The sequence below is a fragment of the Piliocolobus tephrosceles genome, chromosome 1 (genome assembly GCF_002776525.5).
Source record: "Piliocolobus tephrosceles isolate RC106 chromosome 1, ASM277652v3, whole genome shotgun sequence".
NCBI classification, from domain to species: Eukaryota; Metazoa; Chordata; class Mammalia; order Primates; family Cercopithecidae; genus Piliocolobus; species Piliocolobus tephrosceles.
Genome location: NC_045434.1, coordinates 54,145,679 through 54,157,131, shown reverse-complemented (window position 1 = coordinate 54,157,131; position 11,453 = coordinate 54,145,679).

Sequence of the window (11,453 nt, the reverse complement as noted above, 5' to 3'; positions counted from 1 at the left end):
GTCTCAGCCTCCCAAAGTGCTGGGATTACAGGCGTGAGCCACCGCGCCGGGCCTAAATAGTGTCTTTTATCTTTGGCTGCTTTTCAGTGTCTCATGACCATTGATTAACCATATCCAGTATATTTTTAAATTTCAGATGTTATACTTTTCCTCCTGAAATTCGATCTCTCTCTGTGTGTGTGTGTGTGTGTGTGTGTGTTCAATGTATTTTCTCATTATATCATCTTCAAAGATTTGTAATAGCTGTTTTATCGTCCTTGTCTGCAAACTGTATCATCTCTGTTACTTCTGGGCCTGTTTCTATTGATTTTTAAAATTTGGCTATGGGGCACATTATCCTGCTTTTTTTGAACGTCTAGTTAGTTTTGATGGGATGCCAAATATTCTTGGATGCCAGATTTCATTGTATTACTTTAAATAGCCTTGACATTTTATTCTGGGATGCTGTTAAATTCCTTACAAATGAGATTTACCTTTTAAAAGCTTGCTTTAAATTTTATTACTATGGGTCCAGAATGGCCTTTATTGTGAAGCTAGTTTAGGCCTTTGACTGAGTCAGTATCTATTGGAAAACTCTTCTCTGTATACCCATGTTAGGAGGTCTTTCCCCTCAGATGAAAAACTAAACTATTCCCAACTATCTGACATCTGGGAATTGTTTATGCTTTTCACATAAGTCGTTATGACCTGGAGTAGTTTCTTCACACATATTTGTGGATCTAAGGCAAAGACTCAATGGGACCTCTCTGTAGATATCTGTAACAATCCTCTCTCTACTTCTCTGCTCCACACATTCTAGCTGCCATGGCCTCTTCAAATACAATCTCTGTCTCTTCAGCTCAGTGAGAACACCAGGCTTTGAAAGGGTCCCCCTCACATTGCTGCAGCCTGATAACTGCTGCCTCTAGGCAGTGAGTCCATGCAATTGTAGAGCTTACTTTACTCATTTCTCTTTTCTCATGGATCAAAGTCCTTGCTTTCTGTTGTCTTACATCTGAAACCAATGTTTCATATATTCTATCTGAATTTCTTGTTGTTTATAGTGGTAGGGCAATCAGCATGGCAATTACTCTTTCTTTTCTTTTTTTTGAGATGGAGTCTCGCTCTTGTCGCCCAGGATGGAGTGCAATGGCGTGATCTCAGCTCACTGCAACCTCCGCCTGCCAGGTTCAAGCAATTCTCCTGCCTCAACCTCCAGAGTAGCTGGGATTACAGGCGCCTACCACCGTGTCAGGCTGATTTTTGCCTTTTTAGTAGAAACGGGGTTTCACCATGTAGGCCAAGATGGTCTTGAACTCCTGATTGCAAGTGTCAGGCTGATTTTTGCCTTTTTAGTAGAAACGGGGTTTCACCATGTAGGCCAAGATGGTCTTGAACTCCTGATTGCAAGTGATCCACCCGCCTCAGCCTCCCAAAGTTCTAGGATTACAGGTATGAGCCACCACGCCCAGCCTGCAATCAGTCTTTTGTGAGAGGGATCTGACATAGTTTGGATGTTTGTCCCCTCAAAATCTTATGTTGAAATGTGACCCCAATGTTGGTGGTGGGGCCTAATGGGAGGTGATCAGGTCAGGAGGGCACGTCCCTTATGAGCAGCTTGGTGCCCTCTCCATGGTAATGAGTGAGTTATCTTCTGTGAGTTCATGTAAGATGTAGTTGTTTAAAAGATCCTGGGACTTCCTCCCCTCTTCCTCTCTTGCTCCTTCTTTGCTTTCCATTATGATTGAAAACTCCGCGAGGCCCTCCCCAGAAGCAGATGCTGGTGCCATGCTTCCTGTACAGCTCGCAGAACCATGAGCCAAATAAATCCCTTTTCTTTATAAATTACTCAGCCTCAGGTATTTCTTTATAGTAGTGCAAAATGAGCTAATACAGTATCAGAAATCTCTCTCATTTTCAAAAGAAGGGTTAATTCTTCAATTTTCTGGCAAAAATGTATTCCTTAAGTTCATCATTGACATAAAGTCTAGTTATAAACATTCCATTTCCATGTAACTTTAGGAAGGCTAATGCACATGTCAACATTTTTGCTTACTGACCTTCTTTTTTTTTTTTTTTTTTTTTTTTGTAGCATGGAAGAATCTAATGACTTTCAACATCAGGGCAAGAGTGTTAGATAAAACATACCAAAAATATTTAAAGTATTTGCTATGTCTCCCAAAATGAATAATTGAGGCTTCAAAACTAACAAAACAAAGCCAAATCGGTGAGTCAATGAGATGGCAGGTGGTATGTATGGGTATAGTTCCTGTGAGTTAATATCAAATTAATATCCTCAGGGATTCGGCAGATATAGCATTTGGTCCTCAAGAGGTATGAAGGAGAAATTAAGACTTCTGTGTCAAGACCCTTGATGGAACGCCTAGTCTATTAAGGTGGGACTAGAATTATTCCAATCTCTGACCCAGAAAACTATCAAAGGAACTTTTTGTCTGCCTAGGGATCTGGATGGAAAAATAAACCTAGAAACAAACCAACAAACAAAATTTCTGTATACAAAAATCAAACTTCAGTATTTGCCTCATGTGGGTTTGTAGTAGATTATAGAGTACATAAATTCTGTTTATTATGCACACAGCATAGTACTCCCAAACTAATAAATTACAATCAAATGTAGTCCACAACAAGTGGCAACTCTGAAACCCCCTATAGAAGTAAAGACAAGTCACTCTGTAGGTGTGCTTTAAAATTCAGAGCACATTGGACCACCATAGCAAACAGCTCCCAAGAAGGATGATTTTTAAAAATAAATCAAATGATAAAATGTTGTTCCTTGAAAACTAGAAAAAGAAAGCAACTTGGATTGACTATACAATAAACAAAAAATTGAAGAAAAATATTGTCATTATTTAGACAAGATGGAATTCAAAAAGGCAGTGTAGATAAGCAAGCAGTTTTCTTAATATGCCAAGTTGAATGAAGCTACAATTCCAGATAATTATAGCTTCACTTTTTCCCCATAGTCTTAGTACAGATTCCACACCCTCTTGGTATAGTTTCTATTGTGACAGTTACTCTAAGGTTTTGTGACTGTTAACCTATTTGCCCTTTCCCTAAACTCTGCTTCACAGGTAGCTCAAATATTTTATTTGTGTCTGTTGCTCCTAGATGCTCTGTTAGGAATCAGAGGAAAAAAATTAAGTGAATAACTGATTTTCATGTACATGAATTAATCTGATATCCACATTGACCTTGATGGCCAGTCTCTTATGACTCTATTATGACTTATTCCCTTAAAAACACAAATTTTGTTTTGTTCATCTTTGAATCTCCAGCTCTTAATATGACATCAGGTTCATAGCAGACACTCAATAGCTTGGTGTTGAAATTGCATAGAATACCACTAGTTCAAGATGGCAGAACTTTGGAAGGATCTGTTTACTCTCCATGAATATGATAAATAAATTATCCATCCTTTGTAAATGGCTTACTATACATCACATCAGAAATGCAAAACCAAAGCCAAAAGGAATACTGTTGAGTTCAATAATAGCAAAATTTAAAAAGTCTCAATTAAAACTAACTCTGAAGTAATTGTGTGAAAGAAACACAAGCAAGTAATCAGAAACTTCTTTCTAAAGCTCCAAATCCTGGAGGAAGTTAATTTTCTAGTCATTTGTGCATGAATTATGGGTAAAGGTTCTCAACTTAAATTATAGGAAAGTATTATATGCACTTATAAGAGCTACCCAAATCAAAGGATCAAAATTGTCTGGCTTCTGATTTATTGGAAGAGTAATTTCAATGTGAAGCTTTTTATCCAATCATAATCTCTTTCTTTACATAATGTTGTCAGTGAATAAAGTGCAGTGTTAACGGTAAAGATCATTATGTATTTTTAAAGTTCAAAGTGAATAGTATATACAAGCAACTAACATTTAGTTTGTTCTACATATTTATTTAATTATTTTTAAAATGTTAATCTGGCAGGAAAGAATTTAGAGGTCATTTGAAAATAGATCTATTTAAATTACTTAACAGAATCCTAGCCAAATTTGACCCAGGGCATATTATAAGGCAGATCATGATATTATCTTGCTATGCTGGATACTCTGAAGACCGTAATGAGCAATGTTGGAATTTCAGCCTAATCAGTGGCATCTTGTTTTGTAATTTATCTTGGGTGGCCTTGCTTAACAGGGTGAACTTCTTTTTTTTTTTTTTTTTTTTTTAACTTTCTCATCCTGTCACATTTTAGATGTCACCAGTATTTATTTGTTTTCTCCTTCCCTCTCTTTTCAATCCATTATTGCCTCCCTCTACAACAGAACATGTCTTTTAGAGTTCTGCTTCTCTTTTGACCTAGACAGTAACAAAAAAAACTTTCAAGATAATCAACTTCTTTCAGAAATTTTTATGTCCTCTGTTTCATGTAGTCTTCTCTGCCACCACCATTTTTTTTTCTCCCAGGTTAAGATTTTAGATGATATGTTTGATTTCAATTAATTGTATTGTTCTTGGCACCAAATGCAAGATATTTTGTGATTTTTAAAAATCATTCTAATATCTTTTAGATTGGCAAAACACATGGAAATGAGTGAACTGAATAATTCTGCTGCTTAGAAGAAACGTGAAGAAGTATTACTATATGAACTTGTTCTTTTTTTAATTTTGTTAATATTAATTTTGATAATATTCGGGATACAGGTGGTTTTTGGTTACATGGATAAATTCTTTAGTAGTGATTTCTGAGATGTTACTGTACCTGTCATCTGAGCAGTGTACACTATACCCAATATGTGGTCTTTTATCCCTCACTTTCCTCCCAAACTTCCCTCCAACCCAAGCCTCCAAAGTTCATTATATCATTCTTATGCCTTTGCATTTCTCATAGCTTAACTCCTATTTATAAGTAAGAAGATGTGATATTTGTTTTTCCATTCTTGAGTTACTTCACTTAGAATAATGGCCTCTAGCTCTATCCAAGTTACTGAGAAAGACTATTTCATTCCTAGTTGTGGCTGAGTAGTATTCTATGTATATCTACCCAATTTTCTTTATCCACTCTTTGGTTTATGGGCACTTAGGTTGGTTCCATATCTTTGCAATAAAGAATTGTGCTGCTATAAACATGCATGTCCATGTCATTTCCTATAATGACTTCTTTTCCTTTGGGTAGCTGTCCAGTAGTGGGACTGCTGGATCAAATGGTAGTCCTACTTTTAGTCCTTTAAGGAATCTGCATACTGTTTTCCACAGTGGTTGTACTAGTTTACATTCCCACCAGCATTGAAAAAGTGTTCCCTTTTCACCACATCCATGCAAACATCTGTTGTTTTTTCACTTTGTAATTATTGCCATTCTCGTAGGAGTAAGGTGGCATCTCATTGTGGGTTTAATTTGCATTTCCCTGATAATTAGTGATGTTGAGCATTTTTCAATGTTTGTTGGCTGTTCGTATATCTTCATTTGAGAATTTTCTATTCATGCCCTCTGCCCAATTTTTGATGGGATTTTTTTTTTTTTTTTTTTTTCTGATTGGTTTGAGTCCCTTGTAGATTCTGGATATTAGTCCTTTCTTAGATACATAGTTTATGAATATTTTCTCCCACATTGCCTGTTTACTCTGCTGATTATTTCTTTTGCTATGCAGAAGCCTTTTAGTTTAATTAGGTCCCATTTATTTATTTTTGGTTTTGTTGCATTTGCTTTTGAGGACTTAGTCATGAATTCTTTGCCTAAGCCAATGTCTAGAAGAGTTTTTCCAACGTTATCTTCTAGGATTTTTATGGTTTCAGGTTTTAGATTTAAGTTTTTGCTTCAACTTGAGTTGATTTTTTATAAGATGAGAGATGAGGATCCAGTTTCATTCTTGTACATATGGCTTGCCAGTTTTCCCAGCACCATTTATTGAATAGGATGCTCTTTCCCTGATTTATGTTTTTGTATGCTTTGTTGAAGATCACTTGGCTGTATCTGGCTTTATTTCTGGGTTTTCTGTTTTGTTCCATTGGACTACATGCCATTTTTATACCAGTACCATGCCATTTCAGTTACTATAGCTACTATAGTAGTATAATTTGAATTTGTGTAATGTGATGCCACCAGATTTGTTCTTTTTGCTTAGTATTACTTTGGTTATATGGGCTCTTTTATGGTTCCATAAGAATTTTAGGATTGTTTTTTCTAGTTCTGTGAAGAAAGATGGTGGTATTTTGATAGGAATTGTATTGAATCTGCAGATTGCTTTGGGCAGTATAGTCATTTTCACAACATTTATTCTACCCATCCATGAACATGGATGTGTTTCCATTTGTTTGTGTCACCTATGATTTCTTTCAACAGTGTTTTGTAGTTTTCCTTGTAAAGCTCTTTCTACCCCCTTGGTAGAAATATATATACTTGGTAAAATATATTCCTTTTTTTTTTTTTCAGTTGTCATTAAAGTGATTGAGTTCTCAATTTTATTCTAGCTGGGTCATTGTTGGTGCATAGCACTGCTACTTATTTGTATACATTGATTTTGTATTCTGAGACTTTACTGAATTCATTTATCAGATCTAGAAGCTTTTTGGCTGAGCCTAGGATTTTCTAGGTGTACGATCATATCATAGGCAAGCAGTGACAGTTTGACTTCCTCTTTTCTAATTTGGATGCCCTTTATTTCTTTCTCTTGTCTAATTGCTCTGGCCAGGCCTTCCAGTACTATGTTGAATAGAAGTGGTGAAAGTGGGCGTCCTTGTCTTATTCCACTTCTCAAGGGGAATGCTTTCAACTTTTTCCCATTCAGTATAATGTTGGCTGTGGGTTTGTCATATTTACTACTTTGAATTAAGTCCTTACTATGCCTATTTTGTTAGGGGTTTTTATCCTAAAGGAATGCTGGATTTTTTTCAAAAGTTTTTTTTTTTTTTTTTTTGCGTCCATTGGGATGATCATATGGTTCTTGTTTTAAATTCTGTTTATGTGATGTATCATGTTTATTGACCAGGTATGTTAAACCATCCCTGCATCCCTGGTATGAAACTCACTTGATCATGGTGCATTATCTTTTTGATATGCTGTTGGATTCAGTTAGCTAGTATTTTGTTGAGGAGTTTTACATCTTTGTTCATCAGGGAAATTTGTCTGTAGTTTTCTTTTTTTGTTATATCCTTTCCTGGTTTTGGTATTAGGGTGATACTAGCTTCATAAAATGATTTACAGAGAATTTCCTCTTTATCTTTTGGAATAGTTTCAGTAGGATTGGTACCTAGTCTTTGGATGTCTGGTAGAATTCAGTTGTTAATCCATCTTGTTCTGCATGTTTTTTGTTGGTAATTTTCTTTTGGTTACCATGTCATCCTCACTGCTTGTTATTGGTCTGTTCAGGGTTTCTATTTCTCCTTGATCTAATCTAGGAGGGTTGTATATTTTCATGAACTTATTCATCTCCTGGAATGAGTTGAATTCCAAAAGATGAATAGTAGTAGCCTTGTGTGATCTTTTGTATGTCTGTGGTATTGGTTGTAGTAGCTCCCATTTCATTTCTAAATGAGATTATTTGGATCTTCTCTCTTCTTTTCTTGGTCAAGCTCACTAATGTTCTATCAATTCTGTTTATCTTTTCAAAGAACCAGCTTTTTTGTTTCATTTTTCTTTCGTTTTTTTTTTTTTTGTTGTTGTTGTTATTTCAATTTTATTCAGTTCTGCTCTCTTCTTTGTTATTTCTTTTCTTCTGCTGGGTTTGGGTTTGGTTTGTTTTTATTTCTCTAGTTCCTTGAGGCGTGACCTTAGATTGTCTATTTATGCTCTTTCAGACTTTTCGATATAGGCATTTAATGCTATGCCCTTTCATCTTAGCACCACTTTTGCTGTATTCCAGAGGTTTTGATACATTGTATCACTATTATCATTCATTTCAAAGAACTTTTACATTTTCGACTTGACTTCATTGTTAACCCCTAAATCATTCAAGAGTGGATTATTTAATTTTCATGTATTTGTATAATTTTGAGCGTTTCTTTTGGAGTTGATTTCCAGTTGTATTTCACTGTCATCTGATAAGATACTTGATATGATTTTGATTTTCTTAGATTTATTGAAACTTGTTTTTTGGCAGCCTATCATATGATCTATCTTAGAGAATGCTCCATGTACTTATGAGAAGAATGTATATTCTGCAGTTGCTGGGAAAAATGTTCTGTAAATGTCTGTTAAGTCCATTTGTTCTAGGGTGCAGTTTAAGTCTATTGTTTCTTTGTTGACCTTCTGTCTTGATGATCTGTCTAGTGCTGTCAGTGGAGTATTGAAGTTCCTCACTAACATTGTGTTGCTGTCTATCTCATTTCTTAGGCCTACTAGTAATTGTTTTATAAAATCTGGGAGCTCCAGTGTTAGGTGCATATAAATTTAGGATTGTAATATCTTCCTCTTGGACTAATCCTTTTATTATTATATAATGTCCTTGTCTTCTATTACTGTTGTTGCTGTAAAGTCTGTTTTATCTGGTATAAGAATAGCTACTCCTGCCTGCTTTTGGTTTCTATTTGCATAAAATATCTTTTTCTACCCCCTTAGGTTTATGTGAGTCCTTATGTAAGTCTCTTGAAGCTAAGTCTCTTGAAGACAGCAGATATTTGGTTAGTGTTTTTTTTAAAAAATTTATTCTGCTATTCTGTATCTTTTAAGTGGAGCATTTAGGCCATGTACATTTAATGCTAATATTAAGATGTGAGGTACTGTTCTATTCATCGTATTAGTTTTTAACTAGATACTTTGCTTTTCTTCATTGTGTTATTGTTTTATAGGCTCTGTGAGATATATGCTTTAGGAGGTTCTATTTTGGTGTATATTGAGGTTTTGTTTCAAGATTTAAAACTCCTTTTAGCATTTCTTGTAGTGTTGGTTTGGTAGTGGTGAATTCTGTTAGTATTTGTTTGTCTCAAAAAGACTTTTTCTCTCCTTCACTTATGAACCTTAGTTTTACAAGATTCTTAGGATACAAGATTCTGATGGTTATTTTGTTTAAGGATGCTAAAGATAGGACCCTTGTGTCTTCTGGCTTATAAGGTTTCTATCAAGAAACTTGCTGTTAGTCTAATAGGTTTGCCTTTATAAGTTACTTGATGCTTTTGTCTCACAACTCTTAAGATTCTACTCTTTATCTTTATTTTAGATAGCCTGATGACTATGGGCCTTGGTGGTGATCTTCTGAATTTCCCAGGAGTTCTTTGAGCTTCTTCTATTCGGAAGTCTAGATCTCTAGCAAGGCCAGGATAGTTTTTCTCAATTATTCTCTCAAACAAGTTTTCCAAACTTTTAGACTTCTCTTCTCCCTCAGGAACACCAGTTATTCTTAGGTTTAGCCATTTTACATAATCCCGTATTTCTTGGAGACTTTGTTAGTTTGTTTTCTTTCTCTTTGTCTTTGTCTGATTGGGTTAATTTGAAGGCCTTGACTTCAAGTTCTGAAATTCTTTCTTCTATTTGTTCTAGTCTATTGTTGAAACTTTCCCTTGCATTTTGTTTTTCCCTATGTGTGTCTTTCATTTCCAGAAGTTCCATTTTTTTTTTAAATTTATGATATCTATTTGTCTGGAAGATTTTTCTTCATATCTTAGATTGTTTTTAAAATTTCTTTAAGTTAGTTTTCACCTTTCTCTGGTACCTACTTGAGTAGCTTAATAGTCGACCTTCTGAATTCTTTATCTGGCACTTCAAAGATTTCTTCTTGGTTTGGATCCATTGCTGCCAGTGTGATCTTTTGGGGATGTTATAGAATCCTGTTTTGTCATATTACCAGAATTACTTCTCGTTCCTTCTCTTTTGGGTAGACTATTTCTTCCAATTGTTCTTGAATTTTTTTTATTTGACTGAGTGTTTTTTTTTTTTTTTTTAATTTCTATTTTTTCCCTCTTAAAGATCTAACTTTAGCGTGCATTTTATTTTAGCCTAATTTGATTCTTGGTGCTTTTAGAGGTGAAGACTATATATGAGTTCCTTAGTTATAGAGTCTTTGTGTGCCCACTTTTCCAGATCCTGAGTGTAGTAGTTACGTACTTAGTATGTGGGCGAGTTCACTGTCTCTTATGGGGTTGGAAATGGCAGGGATCTCTTGAAACTTATCTCATTCTCTCATAATGTACACTTTATTTATTTAAATTTTCCCTGGTATTTTATTTACTGAGTTGATAATTAAGGCTTCAAGCCAATAGGGGCAGTATCCCTCGGTAGAAACTGCTTGTAGGTAAGGCAGGTGGGTAGATGTAATACCCAATGGTGGGCAGAGGTCCCAGCCTTCATGAAGGTGGTTGGGGGAGCTCTCAATTAGATGTGCTGAGGTTTTATCAGGGTGAATGGTGGGAGCTACCTCAGCTCCCCTGCTAGACCTGCAGGAAAGCTATCCACCTCATAGTCTCACTCCTGCCCCAGTATACTGGCTCTTCAGATCAGAAAGTCACCTCTTTTCCTCTATAGAAATGTTGATATTCCGAGTAGGGAGGGATTGTGACTCTGCCTCTTGTGTGGGCCTGACTCTGCGGAGTGCTCCTCCCGTGGAGCTGTAATCAACTTAAATTGTTCCAGGAAGGCTGTCTATAAGTGCATCCATGCTGTGTTCCCATGTGAGAAGCCCCAGATGTGACTGTAGTGGTCTTCCCGGGGGAACAAGGACCCCTTCTCCAAGACCATTCATGATCACAGAGGCTGCCTACCTGTTGCAGTAGAGGTACAGACTTTCCTATTGCTCCCAGTGCTGCAATTGTGTCTCTACTGTAAGAAACTTCCAACCAGCAGAAAGATCTAGGACTCAAGACCTACTGTTCAGATTTTTTTCTCCCACAGTACCCTTTGGAAGTATTCCTTTCATGTGGTGCTCTCTCCCTTAGCTTAGGAATGGGACTTCTTGAGAGCCAGACTGCAGGGATTGTTATTGCTCTTCTGGGTCTAGCCACCCAGTGTGGCTACCAGACTCCAGACTGGTGCTGGGGAATGTCTGCAAAGGATCTAGTGATAGGATCTGTCTTCAAGTCTCCCAGCAGTGGGTACCAGCACCCATTCTGATGGCATCACAGGGGAGTGAGACAGATTGTGAGAATCCTTGGTTGTAGACAGGCTTAGTGAGCTGGCTCTCTCAAATGCTGGTTATACTAGTAGTGAAATTGTCACATAGACTCAGGACCTCTGGTTAGTCAGCGTGTTTCAGGCAGTGGTGTTAGCTGAGATCATGCAGCCATTTTCTCCTTCCTGGGAACAGTATTATTCTGTCAAGAGGTATTGTAAATGTGAGTTTGTTGGCCTTCAGTCAGGAGGTTGCACTTGCAAGAGAGGACCAGCTGCATTAGTAGCAGTGGGATTTGAGCTTGCCCTAAGTTGTCCAGGGGAAGTATTCTGGTTTCTCAGACAATGGGTGCGGCCATAAAGCTCCCAGAAGTTTATGTCCTTTGTCTTGAACTACCAGGGCAAGTGGAGAAATACTGCCAGTTGTGGGCAGGGTTAGGTGGATCTGAGCTCAGACTTCTCTTGGGCAGGGT